Consider the following 27,756-nt stretch of genomic DNA (forward strand, 5'->3'; position numbering starts at 1 on the left):
AGGGGAGAGATTTCCCAGCCTTGGCAAAGGGGTGGGAAGTGAGGAGGCTCGCTTACTGAAAACTCTGGGAAATGAGAAAGAAATCCTTCCCAAATCCCTTGCTGCTGTCACTAATAGCTAAAATATGCTCTTGACAACAAGGTGAATCTTCCAGCCTGATCTTGGTGCCAGGAGCTAAAGTCCCAGACCTGGCTGTTAGGGGACAGACCCAGGCCCTAAGTGGTCAGGGCTAAGCCCTGATCCTACTCTTTGCCTTCCTGACCTCTCCTTTCTGGGCAATGTCCCCCAGCACTGCCCAGGGAGGCAGTGAGCTCCCCACCGTGACAGCTGTACAAGTGGCAGGAGAGGGTACCCACCTGTCAGAATCTCATAGCAGGCATTTAAGGATGGGTGGGAAGGGGGCCAGCACAAAAAAAAAGCTGGATAGTTCCTCTCAGCCTGATGCCGTGATGCCCACCTCTACAGTTCCTGTCCCTGGGAGGCCAGACCTCAGGACCCAAGGGAAGGCTTCATGAGGAGCAGGGTAGAGCTGGGCCCAGACCAGGCAGCAGCAAGTTTGGGAGCTTTCCAGCTAGAGTAGGAGGAAAAGGTTGTGTCCTGTGAGGCTCCTGGCATGGCCAGCACACATATGGATGCAGAATTGTACTCCTTTGGATGCATGGACACACAGCTAGACACACATGACATACACACAGAGACCTTCAAGTACGAAAAGAAGCAGACCTGAACTCACGCAGGTGGGTACTTGCATGCGCATGACAGTGTACACAGGAACCTGGCCATGCAGTGCTTGGCTCCCTTATGGGCTGCTCTGAGCCTCATGAGGTACATGAGACTTTCCTCAGAGACAAGCTGCTAGGTGCTCCAGTCAAATCCTGGAAAATATTCTAAGACTCCAGAGGGAAGCCTCTTACTCTGCCAACATCCCAGGCTTCTTGTCTGACCTCTACCCTTAGTGGGTCCTGCATTACCTTCTCTCCTGCCAGGCCTTCTCTGCACCATGCAGGCTGTCCCCTCTGGCTCTGCCTTGGACTCTAAGAGCTAGGGGTCTTGCCCTGGCAGAGGAACCCAACATCTCACTGAAGGGTAAGAGGAACCCTATCTCACCAGCTGTTCATGTGTGACCCTGGGCAGAGCCCTGCTGCTGTCAGGCCTCAGTCTCCCTTCTGCCCAATGTGGCTGACCCCAATGGAGGGGTTGCTTCGAGGGCTGGGAGCTCCGATGGCTGGGATGCATGGTACAGGTGGATGCAGCCATGGTCATGGGTACCCTCCAGGCCAGTGCAGCCCAGGGCATCTGGTCTCTGAGCCTAGAGAGACTCCCAATATGGTTGGGGTATCTTTACTCTTACATACCCCTCCACAGCTGGCCCAGTCCCCATGCTGGTGACCACTGCCCCCGCCACACTTCCCCCATGGAGAGTGACCTGCTGACACTCCACCTTGCACTGGGCAGGAAAGGAAAAGCATGAGCCTCCCGACATGTCTTGGGCCTCTAGCCATTTGTAGAAGCCCTGGCCTTTAGGAATTGTCCTCATAGGCCCCTCCAGTGACTCCCAGCATCTGTAGGAGGAGGGCACCTATGCTCCCAAAAGCTCCCATGGCTACCCTACCCTGTCTCTACAACCAGGCCCGCCCACCTGGGTATTTTGTAATTGAATTCTGCCTCTTCTTGACTCTGATCTCTCAGACTTAGAGGCTTTGTATAGGCTGTTCCATTTTCCTGTGGTGCCCTTCCTTCTCCATCAGCCTAAAAATGCCTCCTTCTCCTTAAAGAACGGTTCACATTTTCTTCTCTGTGCCACCTTCCTGCCCCACCCACCCATATGCAGGCGATGCTCTGGTACTACCTCCATTGGACCTGTTTTACCCTGCACTGTTCAAGTTTGGTTATGCTGCTGTCCAAACAAGGCTGTGGGCTCCCCCAGGGCATGGCAGGATCTGAGCATCTCAGCATGCTTCAGACCATCCACAGAGCCTCATACTGAGCACACAGCATCCAGCAAGTGTTTGTTGAATGAATGAATAAACGAATGAATGAATAAGTGATGTGAATGTGTGGACATCCTTGCTAAGTCCCAGTATGAACTGAGACACAAGCTTCAAAGGTCCACTTCATGGGGGCAAGGCTGCCTCTCTGCCTCAGGAAGCCTTGCAGGCAGATACTGGCCCCTCATTCAGCAAACACCATCAGCAGGGCACACAGTGGTTGAGGCCCTAGTTGGCAGAGAGTGTGCAATGCTCCAGGTCAGTGGGTACACACCTGAGAGTCACGGGAGAGCACCACCTGTGGAATGCAGACCTCAGACAGTGTATGGCTGCTCCCTATGTTCCTCATTTGCTGATTATGAGTACCTGTTTGAGATCAGTCCTGGGCTGGGGGACCCAGGAAGATGCAGCCCCTGCCTGCCCTGGGAGCTCATGGAGGAGAGAGGCAGGTGTAGGAAATGACTAGATGGAGGCAGAAAAGAGTGATGGCTCAGCAGAGCCACAAGGCCTGGTTCATGTGGCCCACCACTTAGCAGCCCTGTGATCTTGGGCAGCTAACTTAATTGCCTTACATCTCAGTTTTCCTCATCTGTAAAATGGGGATAAGTGTATTTACCCCTTAGTATTGTTATGCAAATTAAATGCTTGTAAGATGCTTTTAACAGAAGCTGGCACAGAAAAGACACTCAAGAAACAAGAGAGACTGCTATTGTGTTTTATCAGTAGTTCTGAAGAGCCTGAGACAAGGCGTGTAGCAAAGAGGCAGACTGCCAGCAAGGGAGGTGGGGACCTGTCAAGGGCTGGGTAACTCAGCCTCTTGGCATGATGGTTGGCTTGACTTCCCCTGCTCAAGGAACCAAAGGATCCAAAGAGATCTGTGTGGAGGGACTCTGAGGCAAGCAGTAGAGCTGGAACAGGGATATATTGGGTATATTGACCAGAGAATTCCCTGGAGGGGAGAGAAGAGAAGACTGAAGTGGATAAACAAGGATTCATTCGTGAAACAGGGGTCTGGGTGTGCTCATCTTAGCCCTTCGGTCTGAAACAGTACATAGATGAGGGGACATATGCAGAAAGGGGCTGTTCTTGCCTGGCTATGGAGGTCAGCACCAGCAGAGGTGTGCAGGTCTGAATGTGGCAGCGCTGGGGTAGGGGTCAGGGACATTCTCCCAGCAAGAGAAGGGCAGAGGGCTTAGGAGCTTCTTTCTCACTGCTGGCTACCTAAAAAGGCTTCCATGAGCCTTCCTAGGCTGATGCTTGTGTGGTGTCCCAGGGGTATGAAGGCCACTCTTTAATCCAAGCCATCCTGGCAGAACAGGGAGGAGCAAGGGGCCATGGGGTAGCGGAGGCAACCTGGAAAGTGAACTCCCTTGGGATACATGGGATGAAGGGCACTCTAGTGGGCTGTGCTCAAGGAGAGTAAGTACCTGGTGGAGGAGGGGAGGCTGTCAACCTCTGCTCAGCAACCCCCATGCCGCTTCTCATTCTCCCTACCTAAAGCCACCCCCCATCAGCCTTGTCAGTGTGACATTAACAAGTTGACATTAATAAGCCAGAGCTCCTCTACTTGTCTGCCAGATTGGGCCTCAGCCGTGGAAGAATTGCTAATTACAGCCACAATAAGGAAATATCTATGTTGGACATCAATATTATTGCCTCCTGTGGTTCCCTGCCTGTTGATTTGGGGCCATCTTTCTAGGACAGCGCAAGTGATGACAGGAGCTCCATTTGGAGAAGGGAGTGTCTCCAGCTGGATTCATTCATGAAACCGGGGCCTGTTCCCTCTGGGCAGAGTTCCCTCCACCCAGGGCCCAGGGCTGAGGCTGAGCGTCAGGGGTCCATGAGACAGGAGGAGGAGGTGATCTTGCTGAAAGCCCTGGCTCGCTGAGTGACTTCAAGCATGCCTCTTTGCCTCTCTGGACCTCGGTTTCCTCAACTGCCAAATCAGTACGATAATTCCAGTTCTGCCTATCACTCCTTCAATGCGGAGGAGTGACTAAAGTGCAAAATCAAGCTTTAGGAGGGTGACCTCAGTACAAACGCAGGGGCTTAATGGGCTGGAAGAGACAGGCAGGGGTAGCTCTAGGGCTGAGAGGCACCAACAATGGGACAGATATGTCCCAGCTCAATGAACTCTTGGCAGCAAATACCTTCCCCCTCCCTTGGCCCCAATCAAGCACTCAAAACTTGGTGGAAATCAAACTAACATTAAAGCCAGGCAGAAGAGGCAAATCTTGACTCAGATGTGCAGCAGGCCAGTTGACATCTGGTATTCCTGAGCCCCAGCCCTTAAACATGTGAGGACTTCAACACTTTCAACCCATACCCAAAACCCAGCATGCTGTGCCAGTCACAGGTGGAACTCACATACAGGGTGGCCCTTTAGCCACGGAGAAGCTCTCACAGGCAACCCCCCAGAATCGAGAATCAGAGTTCAGTGGAGAAACACCATTAGAGAAAGCCCAGAGAGCCATGTGAGCTGCCCTGTGCCTGCTGGGTTCATCACAGTCACAGGCACATAAAACATGCACACTCAGAACACAAACACATGGCCAAGTTCATAAATGAATGCATACTGGCTGGAAACAGGCCAGCACACACAGGCACACACACGCACACATGCAGCATCTTGGGCCCAAAGCCAAGCCTGGACCATGGAAACCTCTCCCTGTTGAGAAGAAAGTGAAGAGCCTCGTGTGGCCTCCCAGGCACATATGGCCTCTCTGCCATGGCTAAGCCAAGCAGCAGTGATGAGGAGGAAGCTGGAAAGTGGAGCTCAGATGTGCCCTGAATATTTCACAGGAGATTTTTCTTCACAGGAAGTCCTTTCTTCGCCTGTATGCATGTCAGGGTGTAATTAGCCATTAGGTAGAGGAGCAGAAAGCAGGAGGCTGTGTGCGTGCAGCTCTAGGTCTGGGCCCTCACTCTGCCTCCGCCGCAGGCCTGGTCCAGACTGACAGGGCCCATCTACCTCTCACCTGCCCCCGAGAGAGGGAAAATAGGATGCCACTTTGGGACATGGAATGTCCTGACTCAGGGTCACCTCTGCCCTAGGTCCTTGGACTCTGCTCCCACCTAAGGAAGGGCCAAAGTCCCCCACACTTTTGTCCACCTGCCTCAGGCTCTCTTTGCAGGGGATTAAGAACACTGGCAATCTCACCCTCTCATATTCCCGCTCTCCTCTCCAACCCATGAAGCTGTTTGCAGTTCCCCAAGCAAAGAGCAAAGGACAGAGAAGACCGAGATAGAGCGAAGGCAGAGAGAGGTGAGCACCTGAGGAAGAGAGAGGAGGCATCTCAGCTGGTCGCTGGAGCCTCCTCCCCTTACAGGGCTTGCCCTCCAGAGCGAGAAAAGGGAAGGGAGTTCACACCTCCCTGCTTTTGCCTCCCACCAGGAGCACTCTCCCTTAGTCCTTTTGTCCTAGAAAATGTCCACCAGGCATAAGCTAAGTTTAGGTGATATGTCCTCCAAGAAGCCCTCCAGGATACCTCCTCAGGTCAGGAGCCTCGTCTGGCTCCTCAGCCCTTTGTACTCCCCTCCATCATTGTTCTGTAAGCAAGGACTGAAAACGTGATGATAGGGACCAGAGAGGAAAAGATAATGAGTGAAGAGGTGCAAGTGATGCATTTGGAAGTGGGCAGGACTTAAGTGAAGAGCACATGCCCTACGGTGTTAACATCAAGTTACTTTATGGCTCAATGATCCCACTCCCCGGATAGACGCACCCCACAAAGACCATCACAAAGACAAATGTACACAGCAGCATTATTCATAATGGCCAAAAAGTGGAAACAGTCCACATGTCCATGAATGGATAAACAATGTGGCTTACACTTAAAATGGAATATTATTGGGTCATAAAAAGAAATGAAATACTGATCCATGCTACAACATGGATGAACACTGAACACGTTATGCTAAGTTAAAGAAGCCATACACGAAAGGCCACATATTGTATAAAATGTCCAGAATAGGCAAATCCATAAGAGACAGAAAGCAGATAAGCGGTTGCTAGGGCCTAGGGGATGGAGAGAGGGGAGTGACTACTAATGGATATAAGATTTCCTTTTGAGGTAATATAAATGCTCTGGAATTAGATAGTGGTGCTCATTGTACAATCTTGTGAATATACTAAAAAAGACCAAATTGTACACTTTAAAATGGTGAGTTTTATGATATGTAAATTATATCTCAATTTTTAAAAATTGTTTGAAATGGAACAAAACACATTCACAAGCTACATCCTTGGTTGGGGCCTCTAGTTTTCAACATCTGTCTCCCCCAACCCTGACCACGAATGGAGAGTCAGCCCTACCTGAAATCCCTCTGTGGTCCCCAGAGCTGGCACCCCAAGGTCAAGCACCTAAGCCACAGCAGTGACCATAGCAGCACATTACCCCAGGCCACATTTTGGGCTTTGCAAAACCTCCCTTGGACAACTCTGGTCCAGAATCACAGCCCTGTCTCAGGGAAGGCCACCGGGACCCAAGTTCAGGGTCATCTATCCTAAGGTCACATGGTAAGCTCTTTTCAGTTCTGAGAAGAGAAGCCAGGCCTCCTGACTCTGAGGCCAGCCTGTGGTGAGCAGAGGTAGGCAGACATAAAAGCGCAGGCAGCTCTGCCACTGCTTCTTGCCTCAAGGCCCCTCACATCCCCGGGCAGGCTTCAGAATCAAGTCTATTCACTACACCTAGTCTCAGTCCTCTTTGGGGCCCTGAAGGCAGCTCAGCCAGGCAATGAGGCCCCTGCCCTTCACTCCTTCTTCGCCACAGCCCCAGGGAGCCACAGTGGCTTCCCACAATCTCCAGGCAAGGCCAGCACCATGACCTAAACATCCAGTTTCTCAGAGGCCCAGCACAGCTTGACTAGACATTCCAGGCCTTACCTCAAATAGTTCCCCTTCCTGGAGCACTCTTAACCTATTCTGGGTACCCTTTCATCTCACTTTGTCACTACGTGCCTCCCTCCCATGGCTCCCTCTTCAGGTGATCCCTGGCGGCAAGTTTGGGAGGGTGAGCAGGTGAGAATGAGGGAAGAGCTGGAGGCTACCTGACTCAGGCCCTGGATCAGCCTTGAGGTGAAAGGGTGTCTGGGTGTCTGAGGGTCTGACTGCCAGCAGCTGGATGCAAGGTTACCATTGGCTGACAGGGGAGGGGAGGAGGAAAGGAGGAAAGCGGGGAGGAAGGAAATGATGGGGAGGGAGAGGCTGCTTTTAGCCTCAGGGTCCTGGGAAGGCTAAAGGCAGAGTCCAACACAGTGATGAAGAGATTGGGCACTGGTCACCTTTTCAGACGCATGATATTCCCCCAAAGACACGGATCAGTCCCCGCTGTGCATGCTGAAGTAAAGCAGGGAAGAAAACCCCTCTGGGACAAAAACACCAGCTTTAGACAAGAAGTCACACCTTTCTACTCCCCTGCCCCCATGCACCAGTGGGGTGAGAAGCAACCTGGTACCATCTGGGGCCTCCTGCTATATCCTTCTTCAGCCTAAGGAAGTCAGCCTGGGTGACCCCTAGGGTCAGACTCTCCTAATCCTGGTTATAGTCTGAGCCCTGACCCTTGTCCTATAGTGAGCCCAGTTCCTATTCATACACTGAAACTTGAGTCTGGTCATACAGTGAGTCTTGACCTTGATTGCACTCTGAGCCCTGGCCTGGCAGGGTAGACCAGCCCTCAAAGAACTAAAGGAGGTTCCAGATGCCTCAGCTTCTCCTCCTACTACTCCTCAGGGCTGGTGCTAGATCCAGTCTGTGTGTGTCAGAGACAGGTCCCAGCACTGTGTTACTGCTGGCGGCTGTCCCAAGGTGGCTCATGGGTGGCTGATTTCTGATCTTCTCAAGACCAAGACTGAAAATGTGATGATATGCCTCCTCTGGTATCAGGACACAGCAGGTGTCTAATAGATGCCAGCTCCTCTATGAGCCCAGCCTTAGGTTTCCACAGAGAAGCTGCCACTCTTCTTTCCCCTTCTAGTACTTATTTCTTCCACATCCCCTCTGAGCTCCCAGATGGATCCAGCTCCACCTCCCTCTCTTTCCCAAGGGTTCAGAAAAAAGCTGTAAATTGCTGGAAACCTGCCTCTTCCCCTTTCACTCGTCCCCTCTTCTGGCCTTTCCCAGCGCAGATGCACATCATACTGGTCTCCATTCAGCGTTCAATGTCCTCAGCTGGCTGTCAGCTAATCCCTGCAGAGGTGTTAACTGATAATTAAGATGTTAGCTGTAAACTTAACATGTGATTCCCTGCCAGGAGCATTTTGGTTTTAACAGGTTGCTCGTGGAAATGGGAAAAACTTCTAGACCCAGCCAAATGGCAGAGTGGGGTGTGGGGTTATTTTGTGCCTGGAGTTCTGCCAGCCTTCCTGGAATACCCGCTTCTCCCTCCCCTTACCCAAGGTGGGCAGAACTCAGGTGCTGGAGCCCAGAGAGCTGCTTTCTAGTCTCAGTTCCACTTTCTAAGAGTTGATACCATTGGACATGTAATGAAACCTCTCTGAACCTCAGTTTCCTCATCTGCAAATGAGTATATAGAATGTCAACCTTGCAGAATTGTGATGAGGCCCTCAGAAACCAAGAGCTCCCCTCGTCCCTAATGTCCCTTTGCCTTGTCCCTCATTGCAGGTAATTGTGTCTGCTTCCCCGCCTCCTGCCTCTTTACACTCCACCCCCAATCAATCACCAAGTCTGTCTATTCTCTCTACTTCCTAAATCTCTCCCCAGGTAAAATCAATGGAATCAAATGCCAAGGCCTGGACAGCCACAGAGACTATGGGGACACTGAGTATACAGTGGGAATGGAGCTTCAGAGTCATGGGGAAAGGACAACTTATTCAAATCAACCATGTGGAAACAACTGGCTGGCTGGTCATTTGGGGGAAAAACACCTAGGTTCCTACCTTAAACCACACACATAGAAACATTCCAGATGAACCAGAGATTTGAAAATTTTTAAATGTCATAAACAGTTAGAAAACAATATAAGACCACCTTTTCAAAACTCTGCAGTGGGTAAAGCCAGAATATCAACAGGAAAAGAATGACAGATTTGACCACAGAACAATTTAACACTTTTAAAGGGTTAAAAAAAAATTCTATAAATTTAAATGACAAAAAAAAAGAAGTATAAACTGTAGGAAAAAATATTTGCAACATATGATAGATAAAGTGTTAAATCCCTTACCCTTTTATAAATCAATTTGCTCTTGCAAGTCAATAAGATGCATTTCACATCTTATTGCGAAACACCATCCCCATCACTAAAACCAAGGTCACCTGTGACCTCCCCATGGCTAATGCATGATCAATGCTCAGTCTACATCTTACTCGACCTCATGTTTGAAGCACATCTTGCCCTTGTCTTCCAGGATATCATACTCGCCTGATTCTCCTCCATCTTGATGGTTGCTCCTTCTCGGTCACCTTTTTGGTTCCTCCTCAGCTCCCCAATTTCTAGCTGAAGGAGGCTCCAGAACTGGGTCTTCGATCCTTCTCTTTTCTATCTATTTTCATCCCCTTGATGCTCATCCAATCTCATTGTTTTAAATACTATATTTATGCTGATGACCCTAAATTTGTATCTCTAGCCCAGACTTATTCCCTAAACTCCAGCCTCATATATCCAGCTGTCAACTCCACATTTATACTTGGATGTGTACTGACACCTCACACTTTACAGTCCACAGCCAGGGCCTGCTCACCAATGTGCCACCCAGGCAGTCACACAGAACCCCACAGTCAGGAGGGCCCCAGGCTTGGTTTAATGCTTTAATGTCACCAACTGAAGATTCTTAATAATTTTCTTAAACAAAGGGCCACCTTTTTTCATTTCGCTCTGTGCCCCACACATTATGCAGCCAGTCCTGTCCACAGGAGAGTACCCCCACTCCAAACCCACTACTCCATATTCTCTGCTCTGTCTCTGTTGTTGGCAGCCCCACCTTTTTAGTTACTTGGGCCAAAACCACTGGAGTCATTGTTATGGACTGAATGTTTGTGCCCCCAAATCCCCACATTGAGGACCTTACCACAGTGTGATGGTATTTGGAGGTGGGGCCTCTGGTGGGTAATCAGGGTCAGGTGAGATCATGAGGGTGGCGCCCTCATGATGTAATTAGTGCCCTTACAAGAAGAGGGAGAGACACCGGAGCTCTCTCTCCACCTGCACACAAAGAATTCCTGTGAGCACACAGTGAGTTAGAGGCTGTCTACAAGCCAAGCAACGGTTCCTCGCCAAGAACTGAGTCTGCCAGCACCTTGATCTTGGACTTCCCAGCCTCTAGAAATAGAAGTGTGTTGTTTAAGCCACCCAGCCTATGGTATTTGGTTATGGCAGCCCCAGATGACTAAAACGGTAATCTTTGGCTCCCTCTCTCTCACACGCACCACTTCATCCAATCCATCAGCAAATCCTATTGGCTCTACCATGAACATGCACCCAGAATCTATCCACTTCTCCCCAGCTCTATTAAGGCCCCATATTCTAAACCCCGCCGTCCTTTCCTTGGGTCATTACAACAGCCTACTGACTGACCTCCCTTCTTCCGCTCTGGCCCCCTTCATAGCAGCCAGAGTGATCTGGTTAAAATGAAATTCAGATCGTGTCATGTCACTAAATCAGAACCTTCCATGACTCCCTGCTTCATTCTAAGGAAAAAACCATGTTTTTAGGGTGGCCCACACGGCCCCACATGATTTGGCTCTTGATCCCTCTCTGGCCATACCTCCCACTCTCTCCTCACTCACCCTGTTCTAGTCACAGTGGCCTTCTCACTGAGTCCTGAACAGACCAGGCTTGGTCCTGACTCAGGGTCCCAGATATCCACATGACTCATTCTTGCTTCCTACAGGTCCTTACTTCAGTGCCACCTCACAGTAAAGCCTTCCTGACTACCATATCCAAGTTGCCCAACACTTCCCATCCCTCTCTGCTTTATTTTTTTCTCCTTAGTACACTCATACACACACACTGTATTTCACTTTTTTGTTTTTCCTTGGCTATCTCTCCTCTACTAAAGCATAAGTTCCATGGAGCAAATTTTTTTTGTCACTTTTGTACACTGTTAGGTCCATTACCAAAACAGTGCCCAACACATAGTAGGTGCCCAATAAATGCTTACTGACTGAATAGACAGATGAATAGAAAAATAAGCTGAAGACATGATATGAACCAGCAATTTATAAACAAAGAAACTGAAATAGCCAACACACGAATATACTCAGCCTCATTAGTAGTCAAAGAAATGAAAATAAAATCAGTTTTACCTATTAGATTGGCAGAGATTTAAGTGATCAATAAAACCCATGGTTGACAAGGGGAAGGGGACGAGGCCTCTTGTTCATGGTAGGTTCGATACAGCCTTCTGGAGCTTGATCTGGCCATACAAATCAAATCTTGAAATGCGCATGCTCTCTGATCCTGGCAGTCAACTACCAGAAATATTCCTGAAGGACCCAGAACACGAGTGCACACAGATGTATGGATACTGGAAACCATCTAAATAGCCACCAACCGGATTAATAATTGATACATAATTTAATGACCATCCAAACAATGGGTGTAAAAAGATAGGGAAGAACTCACGAATGAGATACACAATATATGAAAGTAAAAAATCAAATGACAGAGCAGTATAACTATCATGATCCCATGTTTTTCCTTTTAAAATATGGATATAAGTACATAGAAAAAAGACTGGAAGGATATCTATGAAACTAGTTAGCAGTGTTTAGCCTGGGGAGGAAGAGATTATGGGAAGGACTTGAACCACATACTTAAGATACTTCTGAATTGTTAGATAGGTAAGTAGGTAGACAGCATATAGAGAACATATTACCTTAATAGTCAGAAAAATAACTCAGCTTACAGAGAAAACAATTCTCATGTTTCCTCAATGTTGAGGATGCAGAAATAGGACATTCCAAGCCCTCCATTACCCAGCCCTGCCTAATTCCTGCTACCCCCACCTGTACCTCTGCACCCCAAGCACTCTGGGTTCCAAGCTCATGAAACTATTTTCTATTCCCAGGTCCTTTCACAACTCCAGACCTGTCTCACAGCTCTTTTCACAGACACAAAGGCCCAGTTGACCCTACCCCGTGACCTGTTCAGCCTGGACTCTGCTGTCAAGAGAGCCAGACAGAGGAAGACAGGACCCTGAAACCACACTCAACAGCCAGGACTGCTACCCTAGCCTCTAGCAGAAATGGCCTACAGGACATGGTGGATCAGAAATGGCCACTCACTGTGGCCAGAGCAGGCTTGGCTGCCCTTGATTCCAGGGCTCTGGAGGCCCCTGACCTGAGCGGGCTAAAGTGGGCCAGGCAGGGAGTACTGGCCAGAGGCGGAGGGAGACTGGGGCTTCAGTACCCACTAAAGTTGCCAGATTTAGCAAATAAAATTGTATGTCTCATGCAGTATTTGGGATATACTTGAGTTAAAAAAGTGATTTATCTGTCTGAAGTTCAAATTTAACTGGACATTCTGTATTCTTTCTGGCAAGACTAGCCCACAACCTATCCCAGCCCTTGGGGTGCTTGGTCCTAAACAGGAAGCATCCATGTGAGGTGTCCAGGAGCAGCAGAGAAACACCAAGTAGAAAAGTGAGCTGAGTGCCCGGAAGAGCACCTCTGCCCAGGTGGAGTCCCACAGAAAGCAGGACCTTCTAAAGTCAGAGCCATCACTCATAGAAGCACCCATACAAGGTGAGTACAGTGACTCTGGCAGGGAAAAGCCAGAGTGACAGCAAATGGAGCCCCACAGATGCAAAACCTCCCACAGCCAAAGTACTTAGCAGGTGTGTGCTGCAAAAGTCCTGAACAAATCACAGTCAGCATGTGAGTAAATGGGCACTAGAGGAAGTATGTGTCCTAGGGCAGGCCTCTCAGTGCCCCAGGAGGTGGTCTGGTAAGGACAGATCAATGCTGGGGTGGTCTGCTTTCAGGTCCAGAAACTCCTCTCCAGGAGATTCTATTGCAGGGATCCCCAGCCCTAGGCCAGGGACCGATACTGGTTCACAGCCTGTTAGGAACTGGGCCACGCAGCAGGAGGTGAGTGGTGGGCCAGCAAGGAAAGCTTCATTTATATTTGCAGCCGCTCCCCAGCACTAGCATCACTGCCTCAGCTCCACCTCAGATCATCAGGCATTAGATCCTCATAGGAGAACCGGTCCGTGGTGCCAAAAAGGTTGGGGACCGCTGCTCTACTGTGCCACTGCTCTACACCATTGCCCCTGGCAAGGACTCATTCAGTCCTTACTTCCAGAGACGCCCCCCAACCCAACGGAGAGGTATGAGGCAGGTGAGCCGACCTCACTCTCCCCCTACCTGGGTCAGACGGCACCAGGAGGCAAACAGAGAGGCCTCTGGGGACCCGGGGAGCAGCAGCCTGTCCTTCGCGGTCCCAGCATGCACTGTGGGAAAAGAGCAAGAAGATTAGTGCAGGCAAAAATGAGGCTTAGTTATCCAGGGTGGACCCACCTCAGCATGGGTTCCCCAAGACAGATCTGGTCCCCCAGCCCAGCAGGGCTCCATGCTGCCTCCCACACTGGGGATGGGCCTGATGGCACAAGCCCCACTGCCATCTCCCAGTCCCCCTGAGTGGCCTCTCTGGCCTAGCATTCAAGTCTCTGTCCAACCCCCACTTCTCAGTGTCTCATACTGTCTTCCATAGGTCAGGTCCACTCTGCAAGTTGTATTCACACCATATACAAACACACATGCACACACACACACACATACATACACCCATATACACACACATGTGGACACATATACATACACACATGCACATATACACATCCATACACACATATATACATATACATGTACACACGCATACATATATACATACACATCCATACACACATATACACAAACAGGCAGCTCCACCCCATTCTTTCTGAGATTCCCAGTGCTTCCCATGAAGTCTTTCACCTGTAAGCTACACTTACATGTCCTCACCCCCAGCACCCCTCAACTCAAGATGTCTTGCTTCTGCCCCACCACCACCCGTAATACTCTCAGCAAAGTTCCAAAGGACCCCACCTGCCCATGACAGACCTCCCACCTCAGCCTTCCGGGGATCCCTGACTCACCCCCTCCTCGGATCATTGCATCCCTCCAGCACTCCTCCTACACATGGTCACAAGCTGCTATTTCCTGTCCATCCCTCCCCTGCTTCCTGAGCCATCTCGCCCACATCGGTGTTCCAGTGTTTCCCTCTATATATGCCCCCACATGGTACTCATCATGCCCCGAGGAGAGTTGAAGCCCCTGATCTTTCTCCCACCCTCTCCTCCTCCTTCATTCAGCTCCAGCCACATGGACTGCCTTGCTGCTCTCTGCCTGGCATATCCTCCTCCAGATCCTCACAGGCCTGGCCCCTTCTCCTCATCCAGGTCCAGCCCAAGGCACCCCCTCAGAAAGCCTTCCCTGACTACTGTGTGCGGGAGCCTCTCCTCACATACTCTGACTGACTGATTCATCATTTGGTTTTCCCTGTCTCAACAATCCCACAGCTAGCTTTTTTTTTCCAAGTCAGGTTAATTGAGGTGTAAATTACCTACAGTAAAATTTACCCTTTTTAGTGCACAGTTCTATGAGTTTTGACAGCTGCATACAGCTGTGTAAACACTACCATGATCAAGACACAGAATTCTATCGCACTAAAAAATCTCCATGTGTTGTTCCTTTGTAGTCAACTCTCTCCACCCCAACCCCGAACAATCACTGATTCATTTTCTGTCTCTATAGTTTTGCCTTTTCCAGAATGTCATATAAATGTCATCTATATGTAACTTTTTGAATCTGGCTTTGTTCATTTAACATATTATGCATTTGAGCTTTACCTGTGTTGTTTCTTGTATTGAAATTTTATTCTTTTTTTTTTTTTATTGCTGAGTAGTATTCAATTGTTTATCCAGGCACCAGTTGAAGGACATTTAGGTTGTTTCCAGTTTTGGGCAACTATGAATAAAGCCACTATAACTATTTGCATACAGGGTTTTATATGAATGTAAGTTGTTATTTCACTTGGGTACCTATCAGTAGGATTGCTGGATTACATGGTAAGCACATTTTTAACTTTACAAAAAAACACCAAACTGTTTTCCAAAGTGGCTCTACCAGTTTGCATTCTCACTAGCAACATATGAGAGTTCTATGTGCTGTTTCCTCATCAGCACTTAGTATTGCCAATTTTATAAAAGTCAATGAAATAGCTATGCAATGGTATCTCATTGTGATCTTAATTTGCATTTCCCTACTGACTAATGACAATGAGTAATTCTTCATGTGTCTAATTTATTTAGTATCCCCATTATTTGAAATTATCATCTTAATTTAATTATTTATCTGTTTATTTTCCATTTCCCCCATCCTATGTAAGAACAGGGATCTTGACTTCTACTCTTGAACACCTAGAACAGTATCTGGTACTGGATGGTGATGGTAATGGTGATGATGACGATGATGATGACAGTGGTGGTGGTGTACCCAGCATTGTTCTGAGCACTTTACATATATTAACTCATTTAGTCTTCACAACTACCCTGAGAGAGCCAGATGCTATCAATACCTCCGTTTTAAAGAGGATAAAACTGAGGCAGAGAGAAGTAACTAGCCCAAGGTTGCCTAGCTAATAAGGGACCAAGTCAAGCTTCAACCTCAGGTATCCTGGAGTCAGACTCTGCAGTTGTAATCAGCCCTTAGCAGCCACATTTGCTGAGGAATGAAAGTGTGGAAGAAAGCCAATAACTTGCAGCTCTTTCTGTCCCAGTGAGGGTGCTCTCCTGGGTTTGAGGCCATCCTATCCAGCGCCTCTCCCTCACCAGTTCAGATGTTGAAACCTAATCCCCAGTGTAATGGTATTTGGAGGTAGGGCTTTGGGGAAGTGATTAGGTCATGAAGGTAGGGACCTCACAAAAGGGATTAGTGCCCTTATCAAAGAGACCCCAGAGTGATTGCTCACCTTTTGCTCATGTGAGGACACCATGAAAAGACAGCCATCTACAAACCAGGAAGCGGGCCCTCACTAAACACCAAATCTTCCAGAACCTTGATCTTGGACTTCTAGCCTCCAGAACTGAGAGAAATAAATTTCTGTTGTTCATAAGCCAACCAGTCAATAGTATTTTGTTATAGCAGCTAGAATGGACTAAGACACAGTGGCTTCTTGGATGTCTCCTCTTGGATTTTCTCTTTCCAACACTGAATTCATCATCATTCGCAATCCTTCTCCTGAGAAATTCGATGTATGGGATGGTGTTGGAATGGAAAGCAAACAATGGGATAAAAGCAGAAAGGCTGAGACAAACTTGGAGCCTGGGTGGAGGGCCTGGGCCTGCTATGGGCCTCATCTGTCCACAGGGATTCTTTTCCCACCAGCACCCCACCCTACCCCCCAGCCAGGCATGCTAGGCCTCTCTGGCCTCAGGTACCCCAGATGGAGAGAATAAATAGGAGTGATGGCCTGTGCTCTTCTGAAACCCGTACTGAGAGTGGTCTCATAACACACCCAGCACAGAGAATTTTATTGCTCACTGAATGTCTGGGCACATTTTCTCCACACCGTCTCCACACAGCACAATGTCCCTCACATTTCCTTAGCCCCTTTACAGTTATTTGAGGCCGTATTAATGTAGGGAGAAGGCAAGAGAATTAAAATGTTAATCAAGCCACATTCAGACTGCAGTATGCTGATCAGCCCTGCAGCCAAGTCAGGAGGACATCTGCAGAACAAAGGAAGATTTCTATGGGGATTGCCAGCAACCCATTCCCCACATCTGTGAGGGGGAAACAGGAACCAAGAGTCATTCCCTATGGCTAAAATCATGGGGAACCTAAGGATTAAAGACTGGGAACTGCCAACAGGCCTTTCGCTCTACCTATTCTTACCTTTTCATGCTACATACTCTTCCCCTTCTTCATTGTATGTTCATATAGAAGGAAATGGGAACTAAAGAATGACATATAAACTGAATCCTCTGAATACTCAGGGTTTCTCTCAGAGCCTTTACTCAGTCCCTCTCACTGTCCTCTCTCTGCCTCTGGGAAGAGACTGCACTCTGTCTATGGAGTGTTACCCCTCTTCAAATAAACTTTCCTTTTGCCTCTAACTTTGGCGTGTGTGTTGAATTCTTTCTACACTTGCTGCCAAAGAACCCTCTTCTCTCGGTGCAGGGCTTGGTCTCCTCCACCAACTCGGGGAAATTTGCCCTGTCCTGCATCAAGATTACTTTCTGGGTGAGAGAACTAAGTCTCTTTGGAAGCCCTTAAATAACTAGGAATTCCAGAGGAAATGGAATAATCTCAGTCTCCAAGTTGAAAGGTTTGCTCTTCACAAAGAAAAGGGGCAGTCCCAGATCCCACAGCAGGACCCACCAGCAAGACAATCCCCACCTCGAGAAGGGGGGTATTAGCCTAGGCTGACAGTTGAGGCCTTGGCTTACATTCAAGGGCTTGAACTTGACTTTAGAACAAAGGCTGGGGTGTCTTCAGAGCTTTATCCCTGACTCTGATCTGGAATCGACTCTTGCGTAGGGCCCCCAGCTCATCTGACCTACATGGATACCTAGAGGGGAGGGACGAAAACCTGACAGGGACTCTTAGAGTCAAAAATGACCACAAGCTATAAGCTTAATTATAGGTTTATATTATCAACTTATTGACACTTTACTTGGGCAATTGTCACCTTAAATGTTGTGTGCTCCTATGGAACAACACAGGGAATAGGAAGAAGAACCCCCACAAGATCAGAATGGGTGCTGGCAGGCAGACAACCCAAGGGGAAAGCCCTTCGTGTCTATAAACGCCTTTGCCATGTCTCCTTTTTCCAAGAAGCAAGATTTGGCTGCAGTGGAATACACTCCTCCCCCCACCCACCCCACCTCCCCCCCAAAAAACCCAAATGAGTACCATCCATTTTTTTTGACACTATTAAGAAGACACTTCTACTATGAGGGCGAATTTGAGAAGTTCCTTGCACATGAGCACGGGGCGCTGGTGTTAATACTTATTTTGAACATTGGCCAGGGTAGCTGGAACCTGTGACTACATAGCACCCTGCAGGGGTGCTGGGTATGCTGGGGAGGGGACTTGGGTTGGAGGGATAGGGGTTGTTTAACTTAAAGAAGCCTCTGGGACAAAGGCAAGTTTGGTGGGCCTGGAGTCCTAGAGACCAGGGCTTCCAGAAGAGTAGTTATAAAGAATCCTCTCTCAGATGCAGAGAAAAAGAAACATACACTGCTGGTAGGACTGCAAATTGGTGCAGCCACTATGAAAAACAGTATGGAGGGTTCTCATAAAACTAAGAATTGATCTACCATATGATCCAGCAATGCCTCTACTGAGTATTTACCCCAAAGACTTGAAAACTCGTATCTGAAAAGATATTTGCACACCGATGTTCATAGCAGTATTATTCACAGTGGCCAGGACATGGAAGCAACCAAAGTATCTTACAATAGATGATTGGCTAAAGAAGCTGTAGTACATACATACAATGGAATATTACTCAGCCATAAGAAGAGATGAAATACTGCCATTTGCGACAACATGGATGGACCTCAAGATAATCATGCTAAGCGAAATAACCCAGACAGAAAAAGTTGAAAATCACATGATATCACTTATATGTGGGATATATACCTAAAAGCAACAAATGAGCAGGACAAACAAACAGAGACTCATGGACATGGACTACAGACTAGTGGTTACCAAAGGGTAGGGGATGGGGGAGGAGCGGGGAGGAGGAAGGTAGACAGGGTAAAGGAGATTAAATATATGGTAGCTGAAGGAAACTAGACTTTAAGTGGTAAACACACAATAGAATATACAGATGTCAAATTATAATGTACACCTGAAAATTATATAATTGTATTAACCAATGTTACTCCAATAAACATAATTTTTTAAAAGTTAAGAAAAAGAGAATCCTCTCTCAGAGGCTTTGGGGTACGGGGCCTACAATTCTCCGGGAATTCCCTGGGAAGGATTGAAGTGAGTTCTGTCATCCTTTTGGCTAAGAATAAAAGGGTTTGACACAGTATAAATGTATACAAAATACTACAAAAGAAACAGGCAAAACTGCTCCATTTTTTACCACAAAGATTTATTTACTTGGGAATTTATTTTGATGATGAGAAATCCATGATGGTGAGTTTTGGTGATTTCACTGAGTTTTCTGGCATGAAAGATAATTTACATTGGGTGCAGACCTGACAATTTTATCCAGTTTGGACAAATTGCGCTCACCCTCATGGCCACAGGATTTGTTTAGATATGTTCATGAGAAGGAACTATGTCTAGGATTTGCTGTGCTTTCTGCTTTTGTTTTCTTGGCAAGTTTCCCAGCCAATGATGCTGAGAATTCTCATCCTGGGTTCAGGGATCTAGTGCTGGCTTGTGGGTAGAGTGGAGAGTTGGCTGGGTTGGGGTTGGCTTGAACTCCCAGCTTAAGAGTACACTTGAGCATTCCCACTCAGGGAGGAAGGGGTTTTTTATTTGGACGTTATGGTCTGATTCTCACCATGTTGGGATGAAAACACCAGCGCATGGAAAATGCCTGACTAGACAGGCTTAAGGGAGGATTCCTGGAGCACAACATAAGTTCTTTTCCCCTGAATGGTTTTTGCTGACTGATTGGGTTTTAATTCATTGTATACCATGGGTTTAGGGGCTGAAAACAGAGGACAAAGGTTCAAAGGCAAATGTTGAAAGAAATTACCTTGGGGAACTGAGAAGAGCTGGCATAGGAGTGAGGTGACAGGTGGAGGGAGGACGGAGGGAGACAAAAGAGGAAAAAGGGCGCAGACATGGAGGTAAGGGTAAGTGCCATCACCATTGTTGTGTCATCATCACAATCATCACAGAGGGCATCATAGATACTTGGCGCTCATTACGTAAGCATTTCACAAGCGCTAACACATACAGTTCCTACCAAACCTTATAAGGTTATTGTCTGCATTTTCAGGATGGGGAAACTGAGGCATGGAGGCAAATAACTTGCCTTGTAAAGAATGGGGCTATATTTCCAACTCAGGCAGTCTGACTCCAGCAATCATCCTAAGAGTCCCTGATGAAACTGGGTTGGTCAGGTTAGAAATGAATGAAAGGCTCCTCAATGCCATTGGTGGGAATTCTGTCTGTGGGTGGTCAGATCTAAGTTAGTGAAAAATTCCCCTTTCTGTCACTTACTAGCTCTGTGACCTTGAGCAAGTTACTTCACTTTTCTGAATCTGGTTCCTTACTTGTAAAACAAGGGTAGTAGAGATTATAGAGCATGTGGGGGGTAGGGGAGGAGCTGGTACAGTACTTAGTAGAGAACAGAAACTCTACAAAAAGTAGAGCCTCCGCCGTGGAGTCACAGCACAGATGTGCCGATCTCCAGAACTTCTAAGCATGTACCTGTATGCATGCATGTGCCCATGTGTACACATATCCCTGCCAAGGCGAGCACTCACATGCACCTGCATGCATCTCCCTCCCTAGTCCCGTCCCCAACTCAGGGTGATGGTGGCAGCAGCCATGCTGTCCCCCAGCCAAATACACAGGCATCACTCTAGAGTCCTTTCTCTTTTCCTCTCTCACCCTCACATCCCATCACCATGGGCAGCCAATTCCTGAACATTTACCAAACTCACCTTCTCCCCCAATTCTCCCCTCACCCATTTCAGCACAAAGGTCTCAACTGCCTCCTATCCTCTGGCTTGTAGTCCCTCCTCCACCTACTCTCTGCACGGTGGCAATCAGATGATCTTTTCCAGTTACAAATCTGACCTCATCCCCACTCTGCTTAAAATCCTCCAGGAAGCCTGGCCAGCTAAGACATGAAACTCAGAAGCCCCAAGGAAAAGTCTGACAGACTTGGCTGAATAAAAATCTAAAGCTTCTATATGGTCAAAGATACCATAAGCAAAGTTAAAAAGACAAATGGAAGACTAGAGAAATTATTTCCAAAACACATAACTGACAGAAGTTTTAAATTCCAAATATACTGAAAGCTGCTTTATATCAATAAGAAAAAGGCAAAAAGAAAAGAAAAATGGGCAAAGGATATAAACAATCGATTCACAGAGGAGGAAATACAAATGGCCAATAACTGTATGAAAAAATGCTCAGCCTCGCTGGGGAGAGGGAAAGTGAGGTTTGAAACCACAACAAGATGTTTTCCTGGACTGGCAAAAATTAAAAAGTGTGATAATGTTCAGTGCAGAGGATGGTGTGGGGAAATGCAACCGCAGATACCAAGGGCAGGAGCCTAAAATGGCCTTAAAATGGAAGAACAATATGGCAATACCTTCTAAAATTTAATAAGCAAATCCCACATCTAGAAATTTATTCCACAGAAAGGCTTAAACGTGTCAGTAAGACACACACACACACACACACACACACACACACACACACACACACCCCAAGGATGTTCACTGAAGCATTATTTGCAAGAGTGAAAAATGGAAGACAACCTAAAAATCCATCAACCCAGGACTAGTTACATAAATTATGCTACGTCCAAACAATGGAATATTAGGTAATGATTAAAAACAACACAGTAGATCTGTATGCCATGACACTGACAGATGCCCACAACACACTGCTAAGTGAAAAATGGAAGTTGTGGGATAATGTACATAATATGATTCCATTTCTCTTTAAAAAAAAAAAATACAATACATATGCTTGCATAGACAAAGAAAAAGTTCTGGAAAGAGGAACATCAGACTAACAACAGTGGGACCTTGGCAGAACAAGATTTAAGGGCAAAGAGGGAACTCTCCTACTTAACTGGACACACTTCTAGGTATATTGTTTCAATGTTTTCTCCTGAGCAAATATTGTTCTTATGGTTAAAAAAGAAAAGAAAAAAGAAAACGAAATACCCCGTAGCCTCTCACAGCCTGCAGCACCAAGTCCAAACTCCTCAGTGTGGTACCCAAGGTCCCTCAGGATGCAGCCCTTGTGTGGCACCAGCCTGTGGTCTACCCTTGTCCCATTCTTATCCTAAATCTAGACATGCCTTCCTTCCCTATCCCCAAAACTGCCTCTAGACCTTTGTTGATGTCATTCCCTCTTCCCAGAATGTCTTTTCCTGCTTTTTGTGCCTCATATTTCAAGCTGTTGCTCATGTTTCCCTACCTTCAGGAAACTCTCCATGAACATTCTCCCACACACTGCCTTTATGTTCCCTCCCAGAGCAATGGTGACAGTCAACACTCCAGGGAGCATACTGGGTGTCTGTGTTGGAGCTGTGCTATGTGCTTTACATTGTACTGACTCAGCAATCCTCATAGCAACCCTAGGAAGGTTTGTCATCACCTCATTTAACAGATGAGGAAACTGAGGCACAGAGAGATTACATGACTTGCTCAAAGTCACACAGCTAGTAATCTGCAGAGCTGGAAAGTAGAGTCAAGCAGAGTGCCCACATAGTCCTCTACCAGCACTCAGCACACAGGACTGAATTCCCTTGGCACCTATACCTGCTGGGCTCCAAGACATGCCTGTGAGTCCCAAAGATGGGGTTTGCCTTGTTCCTGCCCCCAGAACCTAGTCAAGTTAGGAGCATGTGCTGAGAGCTCTGAGGGGGCCAGAAGCCAGCCCTCACCTCTACTCAGTCAAGGTTAAAGTAAGTGGCTAGTCTTCTCTGGGGGCTGGCGAAGGGGTGAGGGTGGGGCCAGATGACCCAGGACTGCTAAGAAAAGGGATGAGTTTGCAGAGATGCAGCCCCTTCCAAGATGGAGACCCTGACAACCTCCTGCATCCCTGCTGTGTGCTAGGCCCTGGGGGTAACTGGTCAGGAAGTCAGGGGCCAGGCGAGGATCCTGCCCTCCACACAGCTGCAAAGTCAGACACAGGGAGGACAGGAGCCTAAGGGAGTACAGGCAAAGAGCTGTAAGATGGTCCTTAGGGGAGGGGGCCTGGCTTCTGATCCAAGTGAGGGCAGACAGGGGAACTCTAAGAAGGAAGTGGCATTTTGGCTAGTGTAGAAAGATGGGCAGGTGGAGTTGGAGAGGGGAGCTCCAGGGAGCTGAAACAGCTTGAGCAACGGCCTGAATGTGGGAAAGTGTGGGGAGTGTTAGGAAGGAGTCATTGGTTTTGGCTGGAGTACAAGGCAAGCAGGGAAGCGACTGTGGAGGGGGGTTTGCTGGGGGCCCTTGGAGGGGGAACTGCCCGCAGGCAAAGAAAGGACAATCCTCTGGCAAGGAGGAGACAATCTGAGATGGTGGCAGGGGCCAGGCATCTGAGCTTGTCAGGTACTGCCCTTTTGCAGCTTGCTGTGTGAGTGTAGCCTAGTTCCTGACTTTGGTTCTCTCACTTGTAGAAAATAATGCACCTTCCCAGACTGTTCAGAGGACTGAATGAGACAGTGGTTTGCAGCCCCTGTAACCCAGAGAGGGGAGATGGACACATCTGGAGGCAGCTTCCTGAGGGCATCTGCCAGTGTAGTGTGAACTCTGTGTACATGCCTTCCAAGGCTCCATTGGAGAGAAAGTATTCAAATACGGTGCTTGTATTTAAAGTATAAATTCAAGATGTTGTGATTTCAGACTCTTCATCTTTAAGAAATATGAGAAGCAGAGCCCCATGACCTTGACTAGGTCCCTGCCCCTCTTGAGACCTCAATTTCCCCACGTGGGTAATGGATAGCTAGCTGGATGGTTTCTCTAGGCCTGGTTATTTAGAAAGGTCTGGGCCATGGAAGGAGGCAAATGTGGTGGGGGAGTAGAAATCCAGAGGTGTGGGATCCAGAGAGGGGAGGGGTGGGGATGAAGGAAGCAGAAGACCCTCCTTCCTAAAACTAGTTCCCTCCCCAGCCAGGGCCCTCCTCAGTTCCCCCACTCCAAGGACCTCAGTTGACATCAGAAGCCCTGGATGCCAGTCTAACTGGCCCCAAGCTCAAGTCTCCCCGGCCAGTGCCCAGGCCGGAGGCATCGGAAGTAGAGGAGCCCCACCGCCCAGAGCAAGTGCACTGGCAGGAATAGCAGTGTGCAGGCTTGGAAGCAGCAAGACCTGGGAAATCACCCCACCAGGTTGCTACAGGTGAGTAGCATCAGGCAAGTCCCTGACATCTGTTTCCTCTTCTGTGAAATAGAGAAAAATGCCTTTCTTATGAGGTAACATTATCAACCCAGTACTTGGCCCACCAACAACTTTCCCCACAGGTGAATCCTTTAGTTCACCAGGAGCTGAGAGTAATCTGGGGGAGTCACAGCCAGTTCTTGGAGGGGAGAATCACTCACCCTAGGCCCCCACTCCTCCATGGGTGCCATCCACCTCATCTCTCACCTCACCTAGTCTGCACCATCCCTCAGCCCCTCCTGCCCCACACCCCACCCCCATCTCAGCCTCCCACTGGCCCCTGCCTCCATCACCTCCCCTTCCCACGGGCTCTAAGTGAAGATCCACAGCCTCCCAGCCCTCTGGGACCTCCCTCGCCTCAACTCTGATCACTCAGCTATCATTGCCTGTTTGTCACCTCCCCCACCAGCCCTGTGGGCAGGGACCATGTCTGATTCATCTTGTCCTTTCCAAAGTGTAAGGCCTGGCACAGGAGTCCTGCCCACAGGCAGCAGAGCTAGCAGTGGAGATGGAAAAACAGGGCACCATTCACCCCACCCACGCCAGCACCTGTTTCTCCGTTGCTATATCCATGACGCCAAGCCCAGTGTGGGGCTGAGTCAGGGCTCAGCATGGGCCCAGGACAAGGTTCAGTCTGTCCAGGATTAGGGCCCAGTGTGGGGCTGAAGTTAAAGCTCAATAAAAGAAGTTTTCTGCACCCTCACTCCCTCCATGGAGGGCTCAGGACTTTCCCCAGCCTTACCCATTGCTTTGAAAACATATCCTGCCCCTGGGGTACCAGGGCCTGCCTTCAGGGTCCCAAATATACCCACCCTCTACCCCGACAAGGCCCATCCTATGTTCCACCTCAAACAGCTATGCTGAGATCACCACATTCACTTTGCCCCAGCCACCACTCAACCTCAGCATCCCTGACTGGCCTTCAGAAACACAGCAAGGACAGTCAGCCTTCCAGCATGGATGTGGTCCTAAACCAAGGAGAAGGAGTTTGTTGATTACCTCAGGTTTTTTGATTATCCACCCTACTGCCCCAATTCCATCAGCCCATCTGATCCAGTGTCAACGAAGGTAAACTCAGGTCTGGCTAAACATGAAGGTAAAGGCGTTGGCTGGCACATGGCAATGAGTTATGCCACCCAAATACCTCCTCCTGTCACAGTACCCAAATCCTTCCTCAGTGCTCCTTGCCTTAAGCCACCCTTGCTGACTCGCCTCTGAAACCTCCATCCTGGGTCTAGCGTAGGCCTGGCATTCACAGGGCTCAGAAATGGGAGCTGAATTAGAGATGGCCTGAGTGAGCATCAGAGCTGGGCTTACTTCTGAGAATAGCAGTGCCAGGGCAGAAGGCTGTACCATCCCTCAGCCCCCACCCACCCAGCCAAGCCCCCCAGTGTCTGTCTACCACTCTCAAGCAGAGGGTCAAGTTGGTTTGCTGGCAAGACACACGATTCTCATTTTAATTAAAGAAAAATCTAATCACTACATTAAACTTCTCATTACTCCACTTGAATACCCGTTAAGTAAATTTAATTATCAGAGGATTGGGTTTCCCAGCCTCTTTCATTAGCTTCTGATAAGATGAAGAGCAGGGAGGGAAGAGGGTTGGAAGCAGAACAATGCCGTTCCTGACCTATGGAGGGCAGGGTGGGCACTGCACTGGGGCCATCACAGTCAAGCTTTGGTGTCTCCCTAGGGGGAGACTTGGCTCTAGGCCTAGAGATGAATCCCCACCCAGCTGCCCCTAGGAAGGTGAAAAGCCTAGCATTTGGCTGAAGTTGGCACTGAATGCTTCATTTTTTACCACTCTTGGTTATTTATACCCCACCTCTTTCTAAAAGAGTTTGAGGCTGCTGAGAACAGCACAAGCTGCAAAATAAGAGAAGAAATTGGAACAAGATGAAAAAGAGAGAAGATAAAGCCAGAGGCAAGGCTATGAGCATGCCACAGCATCCAGAGCACTTATCAAAATTGGGCCACAAAATAGCTATGAGCTTCCTAGCAGCCAAGGGCAAAGAAAGCAACTCACTTCGGTACTAATAGAATAACTAATAGAGTATTCATGAGGAAATGCACACTGGGCCTTGGTCTTTCCATCTGTAAAAAGGGTAGAGCTGGAAGATGAACTAAAGGAGATAACCATTGGCTGGAACAGTCAGCAAAGGCTTCCTGGAGGAGAGAGCTAAACTGGGCCTTGAAAAAGAGCATGGGCAGACTCAGTCTATAACGATCACTTGTTGTTTACCTTCCCCAGTTAGGGGCATCTCCTTCCTGCTAGCAGAACCCCAAGCTTCCTTCGGTTAACACCTTCCCCTCATTCTTGGTCGCATGGTTGGGGAAGGACAGACTGTAACCCCAAGTCCATCCATGCTTCCAAGCCCTGTGGACATGGATCAAGATAATCCAAATCTTGCCAATAGAGCACAAGAGATCAACTCCAGGACTTTTATTTGTTCTATCATGAAAGCAGATTTTGTCTCCACCTCCGACCCCAGATTTAAACCAGGAAGCATGTTGCCCAGAGATTGCTGGCAGACATCTTGTGACCATATCTTGTGAAATGCCACTAGGAGTACAGCCATCACCAAAGAAGAGAAATGGAGGAATATAGACAGAAACCAGACCAGATCCTGGCTGCAAAGTGTGAACCACTGGATCAAGTCCTGCCTGAAGCCCTTACTACCTCTGGATACTTGTTACATGAGCTGATCATTTCATTTTATTAAAATAGATTTTTTTTGCTACTTGCAACCAAAGGAATCCTGACAGATTCAATGTTAAAAAAGGTATCCCTCTTGTTCCAAGGACCAAGAAGGCTCAGGTATCCCCAGGAACAGGAAGTGGGTTGGGTGGGGATGCCACCTACCGTGACTGCTACTGTGCCCTTTTGAGTCCCAAAGCTTGAGGAGTCCCCTTGGCCCGAGCTGGGGTGAGGAGGAGTTGGTCTGGGGGCTGGACAAAGCCAGAGGCCCAGAATGCAGACAGGAGGTTATGTGGCCCCACAGACTCAGGGCAGTCAGGACGTGGCCATGGGATCCCTAGAAAACAAAGAAACAAGAGTGAGCAGTATGATTCATTTAGGGGACAGAGGGGCACTTGGGCACAGGGGTAGAGTAGGCAGTGGCCAAACCTAGATAAAGGAAAAGACAAAGTCAGTCAAATTTATCATTACTTCCTCACATCTTACATCTTATTTTCTACATTTACTGCCCCTTTCCCCAGGTCCCTCCCCTCCCCCTGGAGAGCCTCCAGGCTGCAGTAAAGCATGTGCAGAAGGCCTGCCCTCTGAAGAAAAGGGTGGGCTGGTGGCAGGTGCAGCTGGAATCCATGTACTGTTGCCAGAGTATGTGAGTTTGGGGGTGGAGTGGAGGAGGAGGGGCTTCACCCTCAAGTGCTGTGGACTCATTTCTCACAGTTCCTTTCCCAGTGAATGCCTAAAACTAGGCCTAGGGCCTGAGGCAGCCATCTTCTTTGATCTCTAGTCTAAGGGAATGGATGCTAGTGTTTCAGGCATAGAAAGAGAATAATATAGCCCCTCCCAGTGCCCCCAGAGGCCCTGCATCTGAGGAAACAGGAGACCACCTATTTTGCCTTCCTACCAGCCTCCCTTGGGCACCATCCCTGGCTGGAGGCCACCCTTCAGAGGGCCCACACTCTTGCACAGCTTCTCTCTGAGGCCAAGCTGGGACCTTT

At 48.4% G+C, this 27,756-nt stretch overlaps 1 protein-coding gene across 2 annotated transcripts in view; it reads right to left on the reverse strand.

The window, feature by feature from the left end:
• The window catches only part of LINGO1 (leucine rich repeat and Ig domain containing 1), a 192,444-nt gene that overhangs the window by 48,715 nt on the left and 115,973 nt on the right, over nt 1-27,756 (reverse strand). The window contains exons 2-3 of one of the 2 annotated variants that reach the window (XM_015597668.2): nt 26,930-27,101; nt 13,312-13,397 (exon numbers count right to left, since the gene is read on the reverse strand). The gene's annotated coding sequence lies outside the window, so the exon portion shown is untranslated. Of the gene's footprint in view, nt 1-13,311; nt 13,398-26,929; nt 27,102-27,756 lie in introns of those variants that run through there. The other variant, XR_003043384.1, reaches the window with a different exon arrangement.

The sequence above is a fragment of the Pteropus alecto genome, unplaced genomic scaffold, assembly GCF_000325575.1.
Source record: "Pteropus alecto unplaced genomic scaffold, ASM32557v1 scaffold38, whole genome shotgun sequence".
Classification (NCBI taxonomy): Eukaryota; Metazoa; Chordata; class Mammalia; order Chiroptera; family Pteropodidae; genus Pteropus; species Pteropus alecto.